Source organism: Lepeophtheirus salmonis, chromosome 7 (genome assembly GCF_016086655.4).
Source record: "Lepeophtheirus salmonis chromosome 7, UVic_Lsal_1.4, whole genome shotgun sequence".
Lineage (NCBI taxonomy): Eukaryota > Metazoa > Arthropoda > Copepoda > Siphonostomatoida > Caligidae > Lepeophtheirus > Lepeophtheirus salmonis.
Window position 1 is genome coordinate 11,550,685 of NC_052137.2, and position 8,816 is coordinate 11,559,500.

Genomic DNA, 8,816 nt, shown 5'->3' on the forward strand with positions numbered 1-8,816 from the left:
GTTCAATTACATTATTGTTCGTCAATAAATAACCACATTCTCCTCATCGCTTTGCCTTGTTTTGAGTTATGGGGAATTCTAGCGTTATGAAGGTTACATTCAGGGAGAAATGTGGAAACTAAGCTTAACATTGACAAGCTATTGATTTGAATTAGAAAATTTAACATACATATTTTAGGTACACATATTGGTATAACCATAAGCCTGCAATATGAAATTATTGGATCTTTGGATTGTGAGAGGAGTGATAAAATTCCGAGCGTTCCGGATGTTACGGAAATGGACAAGCTTTTTGGACTCACTGAACGAGTGATGAAAACTCTTTGAATTTATATATCAAAGACTAACAAGGTTGAACATCATTTTGAAGGGAAGGGCTTGAGGCAACCAAAAATCCTATTTAGAAAAACAAATTCCTGTTAAAGAAATCATCACAAAACATTGTTGTTACGAATGTTACATTTTTGCGTTACGGATGTTACACGTCAGAAATAGACAAAAAACACTATCATAAATAGGGATTTACCCAGATATGTTTAAGTTCAGTGGCCCATTTAAGGGTCAAACTAGTTTAGAGGGCCGATTATTGTTTAGTTATATTGTCTAGATGAATAATATTGTTTGTCAGCAAAACAAAGAGAACGTAGACCTCTGCTGGAAACTACGAACTGTTCAGTTGGTGAAGAAGTTATGGAGAGAGCTGCTGGTAAGTAACTGTGCATATATCTAATGTATGCCTATCTTTTCATTCTTTCTTGTAAAATGACATAGTTCTATCACACACACAATGTTCAAACCAAATTCATTTATCCACGCACATTATCAAACTCGCAATCAGGGATTTATTAATTGGTTTTATTTGTTGATTTTTATTTATTTTTTTTACAAGCTAAAAAGCTAGGCCTTATAGCATATTAAAATCATATTAAAGATTTAATGAGAAGATAAAATCATATTTTAAATGAGAAAATCAAAATTAATTGAACTAACCTTATTTTTTTCTTAGGTACTGAATTTCGGTTCTTATGTCGTCTTTTTGTGGTTCTGGTGGTGGAAGAGGGAAAAATGTGCAGGTATGATGCATGAGTAGTACCATACATCCTGTTTTTGATCAGTCCCCATGACATAACCTCGACATAATGCACTCCCCGCGAGCCAAGTAAGGTGAGCACATCTTCCCACTTGCCCAACAGCTCCTGCTTGTCTGTGAAGCTATTAATCTCCTCAGGAGTCACCTCTTCTATGGTGATGTTTGGGTATCTCTTTGCAGACACTCTGGCAAAATCTACAGCACTGAAGACAATTCCTTGTCGGCTGAACACAGCCGTGCTGACAGTCCGCTTCACTGTGCGTCCCACACCGTCGACTGCTCCTTCCCCCGTGAAAAGGAGAAGAAATAATCATTATAGGCACTTTACTCCATTCATGAGATGCATTCCATAAAGTAATTTTTCTACCTAATAGTATATTTATCAATATATACAGTAGTTTTAGCATGCTAGATCATATATAATTATTGCTGTGTTGACAATTAACGTCCGTAACGCTCGAAAATAATTAAATAAATAAAGTCAAGATGACAATTTTATCTAAAATGTCATCTTTATGAAAGTTAGCATTGCTTGGAAAGTTTGGATGCCATTACTTTCAAAATGCATGTGTTATGCAACTTTTCCTAAAAAAAACTTTATGGACGTTACATAAGGTTGTTCCATAAACGGGTATCATAATAACAGCCAATGGAAAGACGCAAGGTATATAACTAATTGATATATTGAGACAACAACATTCCTGTTCGACATTGGTAGGATTTTTTTTTGCCATACTGGCAATAAAGAAAGTCATACAATTTTGTTCACTGAAAAATAAATGTATACAGTATCGCGTCTCATCATTGTAGTGATAAAAATATGTATTTACATGAATATTGTGATCAGATGTATTTTTAACTTCAAAATAGACCTTGATGATATATATATATATTTATTATTATTAAGGTCTTTAATTTACAATATATATTACATAAAAAAACATAATAATAAATTGGGAAATTACATTTGGTAAAAATGTAAATAAACATTGTAGTTTAAAATTAGTTACCAAAGACCTCTTTAGTTACTAAAGTGCACTAAAAATCCATACATTAAACATTAAATAAAAGACTAAAAAAAAACCAACAGCAAAGAAAAACATAAAATAACCAAAAAAAAAAAATTAATAATCCAAAACTAAGTATCTAGGATTTTTTCCGATTTTTATGTCTATCGAATATCTTGATAGTGTGATTTAAAAATGTATTGTATTTGATTGAGTTTTCCAGAAAATGACCTTAAATCTGCATATTATCTGTCCCCAATATTAGGAGCCTTGTTTCCTCTTCATGCCTCCCTAGTTGTTTTAGCTATTTCTACACTGACTTTGGTGTAAAATGTGGAGTACTTACTTTTATTTCAAGATTCTTAAAAAGTGAATGACATAAGAGCTTAATTACTTCGGCAACATCAGAATTCTGTTTAGTCAACGCGTATGGTCAAAGTGAGAGAGAGTTGACTTTCTTTTAAGCTATTAAAAATTCCCATAAGGAAAATCCTTACCCCTTTGCTATTGTTGGTGATATAAATGTGGATTTAAATCAGATTAGTAGTCAAAACTTGAAAAACAGGAAGATCTTACAATTGTATTTTAAACATGACCATAAAATGAAACAATTCAAAATACCTTGCTGGATCTTGGAGGATGCAGATTTTCAACCAAGTATTCAACATAGGCTGACAGTAAATTTTGATTGCACATTATTTGCTTCTAGGATAGCTTTTTCGACTTAGTAATACTATTCAAATCACTGCCAGAAATTTTCGAAGAATAGAAGCAAGTAGAAAATTCAATGATAACTTGGATGTCATTCTGACACAAGGTTTTCCTTTTGTCAGGGCAAATTCGACAGATACAATCTATACTTTTAGAATTCATGATATAGTCGAGGAAGAGAAGAATATAAAAAATTGGACAGGAATGTAACTTCAGTCTTCGGCATAAAAAGCTGGAAAGAAAATTTGGTCCTCCAAAAACAAGGGTTAAGTTAATAATGGTGGATGGAAAAAAACTGTAAAAAAAGAGGGTATCTTGAACTATTTTCAGGAGTGCCCTCAAAATATTGTAGAAGAGGATTGAAAAAAACTTCCCCTGTGCAAGGAACTACAAGGAAACAATTTTCTCAGAAGACACTATTGGAAATTTTATAGATAAGAAATTTAAATCTGATAAGGTTTGTGGACATGATGGAATAATTGGAAAAGTTTATGTCGTGGCAAAGAAGGAAATTGTGCCTAATTTAAAGTGGAGAAACACGGCCGTCTTCCAAATGTGTTGACTAAGGGAAGAAATGCTCTTATTCCAAAAAAGGTAACAGAACATACTTCAGTCATAGGAGGCCCATAACGGTGCTTGATGAAGCATACATATATAATTATTGTTGGAAAGAAGGTTTTCTTAGTGGGAAGAGAATCACCAATGTTACTTGGAACATTCAGGCGGCACTACAATCGGTAAACGGACGTCAAATGTACGGTGCCGTTAAAGATATGGATTTTTCAAATGCTTTTGATTCTTTCAGGTACGTTTTTATAATAGGGACTGTTAAGAAAATATTCCCTAAGAAATTTTAAAATCTGATTAGGGCTCTACTTTTTAATGGAGCTTCCACAATATCTTTAGGTGGATTAGAGAGTGAATCAATGTAATTGAAGAGAAATTGCCGACAGGGATACCTGGTTTCTCCTTTATTTTTCGTTGCCCCAATTCAAGAACTCGGTAATATTATCAAAAGGAAATATGGTGGATTTTGTATTCAACAAGGATCCAGTAGGAAAATAATTGATATGTATGCAGATGATGTGACTTTAATGGTAGAGGCTAAATCGGAGAAGCAACTTATAACAAGGGTCGAAATTCTATAGGGGTTGCTTAGAGAAGCTTGAGATAAAGTCTGGCCTTGCAGTCAACAAGTATAATACGTTAATACTACCAATTGGTAAGTAGACTTCAATATCTAACACCAAAATTCGAGGTTATGTCATATGAGAAAATTTAGAAGTACTTGGGATTGAGTGGGACAAACACGGAGTAACGATAGGAAACTGGAACTCCTTTAACAGATTGATGCATATAAAATTAGTGGAGTGAAGAAATTTTAACTTAAAAAAAAGGATCGACTTGTATATCACACAAATAATTCCATAGATATTGTACAAAGCTACTTGATCTCCGATAATCGGAGAGCATTTGATTAAGGAGGAAAAAAGTTAGCGTGAAAAATTATTATCTAAATCTTATATTTTGTCATTGAAAAGAAGCAACTTGGAGGTGGACTTACCACAATTTCTAACATCTTGTCTAAAATTTAAAAGAAGGTTTTTCTTAACTTAATTGTGAACCCGGATGTTGGTTGGAGATCTTGAAAGTGGATTTTGCTTCGAACGAGAATGATAGAATTTTGTGATCAAACGATGTGAGTTTTTACTGGAACTCGAAAATAAACCTAATACATAAGAACAAGGGAAAAAGTTATTTCTTTAAAAACCATGGAAATCCGATAAGCATGGAAAGAGAAGCGTTAAATAATAACGTTCTTTCAATTCATCATCTCAAATGTTATGATATTTTCTCGAAAGGTGATGTTTTAATTTCTTTGCAAAAGACAGTTGCAACACACTATATGCTGACTCTCTTGGCCAATGAAAATGGGTTCATTTAAAAAGTATTAACCGAAGCCACCACGATTTGTAGAAAATATCTCCATATTCTAAGTTTGAAGGACGATTGAACAAGCATATAATGAATTACATTAAAGGAATTGCGGATGGCAGGAAATACATACACTGCCCAATTTGAAGTGTCTACGGGTTATATGTATAATATTTAATGATGATTCCAAAGACTGTGGTAAAGTTTTTGATTCTGTTGTTCATGTTTTTGCTGTGTGACCTTTTTTGCTGTTAATGAGGAAGTTTGTTGAAAATAACTTGGAAGGTCATATAAACACCACGCCAAACCAGATCTCCGCCATACTTCTTTTGGGCTTCCCAAAAATAAATTATTTCCTTCGAAAAAGACAAAGCAATCGGATTTGCTTTTCTTAACTCTAATTCTTATATTGCGAAAAAATTGAGCTTGAAGAAACCAACGGATAGCATGGAGTTAAGAGTCATACTTATTGCGTCAGCGTCAAGATATATGACTTTTGAATTGAAAATACCTAAAGACGATACATTGACATATGATTTAGCGTTGGATACATTTTAAGTAGGTTTTGTTATAAATATGGCAACTCTATCTTATATGAAAATGTTGACATTTGCCTAGAATTGCCCTTATCCATCTCGTGCCTTCACTTTAGTTGAATAAATCCTTTCTTATCAATACTGATAACTTTGATACCCTAATGTCTTAAATAGATACAGTAGCAAGATTTTCTATAATACCAATGAACAAGTATAAAAATATGTTCATAAATTTAAATGAAATTAAAAATGACGTAAATGAGGTTAAATATATAAAAGAAAGCCCATTTACAATATAAAACAAGACATTTAAGGAGATGGTCATAATTTTGAGTATAATATATGAATAACATTTTAAATAAAGTATTTAATTTTGTATGCCCATACTTTTACACAAATACGAAAAAATTATTTGTATTTTTCGTCTCAACAGTCGAACTTTTTATTTCTCAAACGGTACTCGTGAATGAAGTAAAATAAAAGCTGGTAGGTAGTTTAGCGATGGTGAAGAGAATGAATATTAAAAAAAAATATTTTTACGGCGGCGACGAAGGAGCTCCAAGGGAACATCTCTGATGATTAGATTTCGAATGGAAGTTCTATGATGTCGCTATGATCTACCTACACCATGAACTAGTTTTATTGAACAAGAAAATATTATTTTAGCTTTTACAAAGTATGCTGCTAGTATTAGAACGATACTCACCCGTATAAAACCTATTAATTTAATAATTGTCACTTACTAAATTAATTGTTTTGATTTTGTATATTGTTCATAATCCCCTTACTAGATATTATATTAATATAATGATTATATTTCTATTTATCGATAGTATTTACCTATGAAGCAAGTACTTTAAAAGAAAAGAAAATAGATATGGTACTATTTTTTTTTATTTTTTTTAAATAGTAATTATGATCATTTATCGTCGTTTAAACGAATTAAACTATATACTTGTAGATACAATTTAATATGTGGAATAAAGATTGACATTAGGAAAAAATAAGCTGTTTCTAAGCTTTTTTTTAAATATAAAAAGGCAGATCGACGTATTTAGCTAGCTACCCATTTATTTTTCAAATAAATAGAAAGGTTGAAATATGCAATAAAGATATCTATGTCGGTTTTAGAATAAACAACGTTTGTTTCCAGAGAATCATTAAGTATTATGGGTAGGAAATCAAGTATATGATTCATGTTTCTGCTCTTAATTGATTATTCTGATTGTACATTTGTTTATGTACATTTATAGAGTCTTTGCAACATGAAGAAGAAGAAAAATAGTGTTATTTTGATAAACAGTAAGTACCTACATGATATACGAGGGTGGTCTGAATAGTTTCCAACCTCAACGTGAAGATGGTAGAAGCACTCGTAAATCAAAACAAGCAACATCTATCCAGCATCTGTTGACAATTACTCAATGAAGAATCAGCCATTTTAAACACGTATTTGTTACGTTACTGTCGTTTGAGTGAGTTGATGTAAGTATTGTTGTGGAAATGTACCAAATCGAGTATTACTCTCTTGGCACAATTTAGATGCAATAAATCCGAGTTTTGGGGCCGATTAATTATAGTAGATTATACTTGTATACACCATTATTTGCCAAAACCAAAAATACAGTCCAAAAAGTGGACTGTAGATGTTTTCATTTAGGGAGGAGGGGGTATTAAAATCAAATTCAATTTTAGCCAACTTTTTTGGCAAAATCATTTTAAAGCACTCTAGAAAAAATAGTTTTTAATTTCTATTAAAAACAATTACTTTTCTCTCATGAATGCGTATATTTTTTAATCAATTTTGAAAGAAATAAAAAGAAACTCGTGATTGTCGGGATCATTAAAGCCTTTTCATACTTAAAAAATATGTATATTATATTTTGAGTTTATAAAGTACAGTTTTAAGCTCATACAAAAGGTCAACTTCTTCTAAATTTTTATTGTAGTGTATGTACTATGTTGTCCTATTTGAGGTAATTTGTTAATTTGATATTCAGCAGTATTTTAATATAATAAAATATTCCTGTAAAAGTTTCAGTCTTCAAAGAGCGTTTTTTTTTATTTTTGGCTGGAATTTAAAAATTTATTTTTTATAGTGCCTAAAATATGTTCTTGCATCCGAAAAGTAGGGCTAAAATTTTAATTTGTTCATTTTCATAAATCAACAATACCCCTATGAAAAATGAAGCAATAACCTTCGTCAACAATTATTTTTCAGAGAAAAATACTGAGTACTATTTGGACGAGTTACAGAAATGGGAGTATCACTGAGTGTGTAGAGTTACAAGGGGACTATGTTGAAAAATAAAAATTCGAAAAAAATGTCTGATATCTTTTTTTTGGTTTGAAAATTTTCAGACCACCCTCTTTAAATATTTTTACAACATAGGTAGAAAAATATTTTAATATTAAAACTTTTATACAACTGTTGAAAAGTTTTACGTATATGCATTGTATCGTGTTACTTCTTTGGTTGAAGTTATATAAGTTTATTTAAGGAACAAGCTTCTGTAATTTAAGACATCATAATGCTTTACATGTACAAAAACAAATAAAAAGTCAATTATAACCATTTTGTATGGTTATACTATATAGGGATGTACAATACTTTCCTTGAAGGTTTGAAGGAACTAATTGAAGTATTTTTGGAATGAATATATAATATATTTAGTATAAACATATATATATTATGAATTCATATACATAAATAATTTAATTGAAATATTCCTTGTTTCCTTTTCTACCTTAAGATTGAGATATTAATTAGATCGATCATCTTTCAATATGCACAACTTTTTTGAATGACATTTTTCTAAGTTTACAGATTTTTTATTTTTTAAATGTGAATTGGATTTTACATGCATTTATATCTTTTTTAATTTATTACGCAATGTTTTAAAAAGAATGAATCTGGAAAAACTTGGAAAACAATACTGTGTTGTCAGAGACTGAGAAAAATGAAAAACAAAAACAATATCAGAAAACATCAGAAAATCAAAGTTATGCGAAGAAGATATGATAATATTTTGTTGGATTCGGGGTACTAAAGAATACATTCTCAGGAGTTGACAAGTAATGATTTGAATAATTTATTAATTAAACATAAATATATTACTACAATTTGATAAATGGCTTATTTTTTAATAAAATATTTACTTACAAAATAAAAAAACATAATAATACTTCAACTATTTCCATTCGCTATGAATAATTTTTTCGGCCTTTAGGGAGAACAATGATATTACGATTTTAATATAGATATATATCTACTGATATACGATTACAGATTGTAATTCTATCTTAAATGATAGTATGATAAATAAGTGTTGTTCTTATGTTGTGTAGGGTATCACTGCTCTTCCTTTATATTTTGCTTGTTGATCAATCCATCTGTCTTTTCCAATATGGATAATCCATTACGCCGAATGATAATTGATAGTAGAGAAATGATTGAAACTTCTTCCATTCGAATCACTGGCATGTTTTTTTAAAAATTATTTAGAGTACTACAGGGGTAAAATATTCCAACTTTAT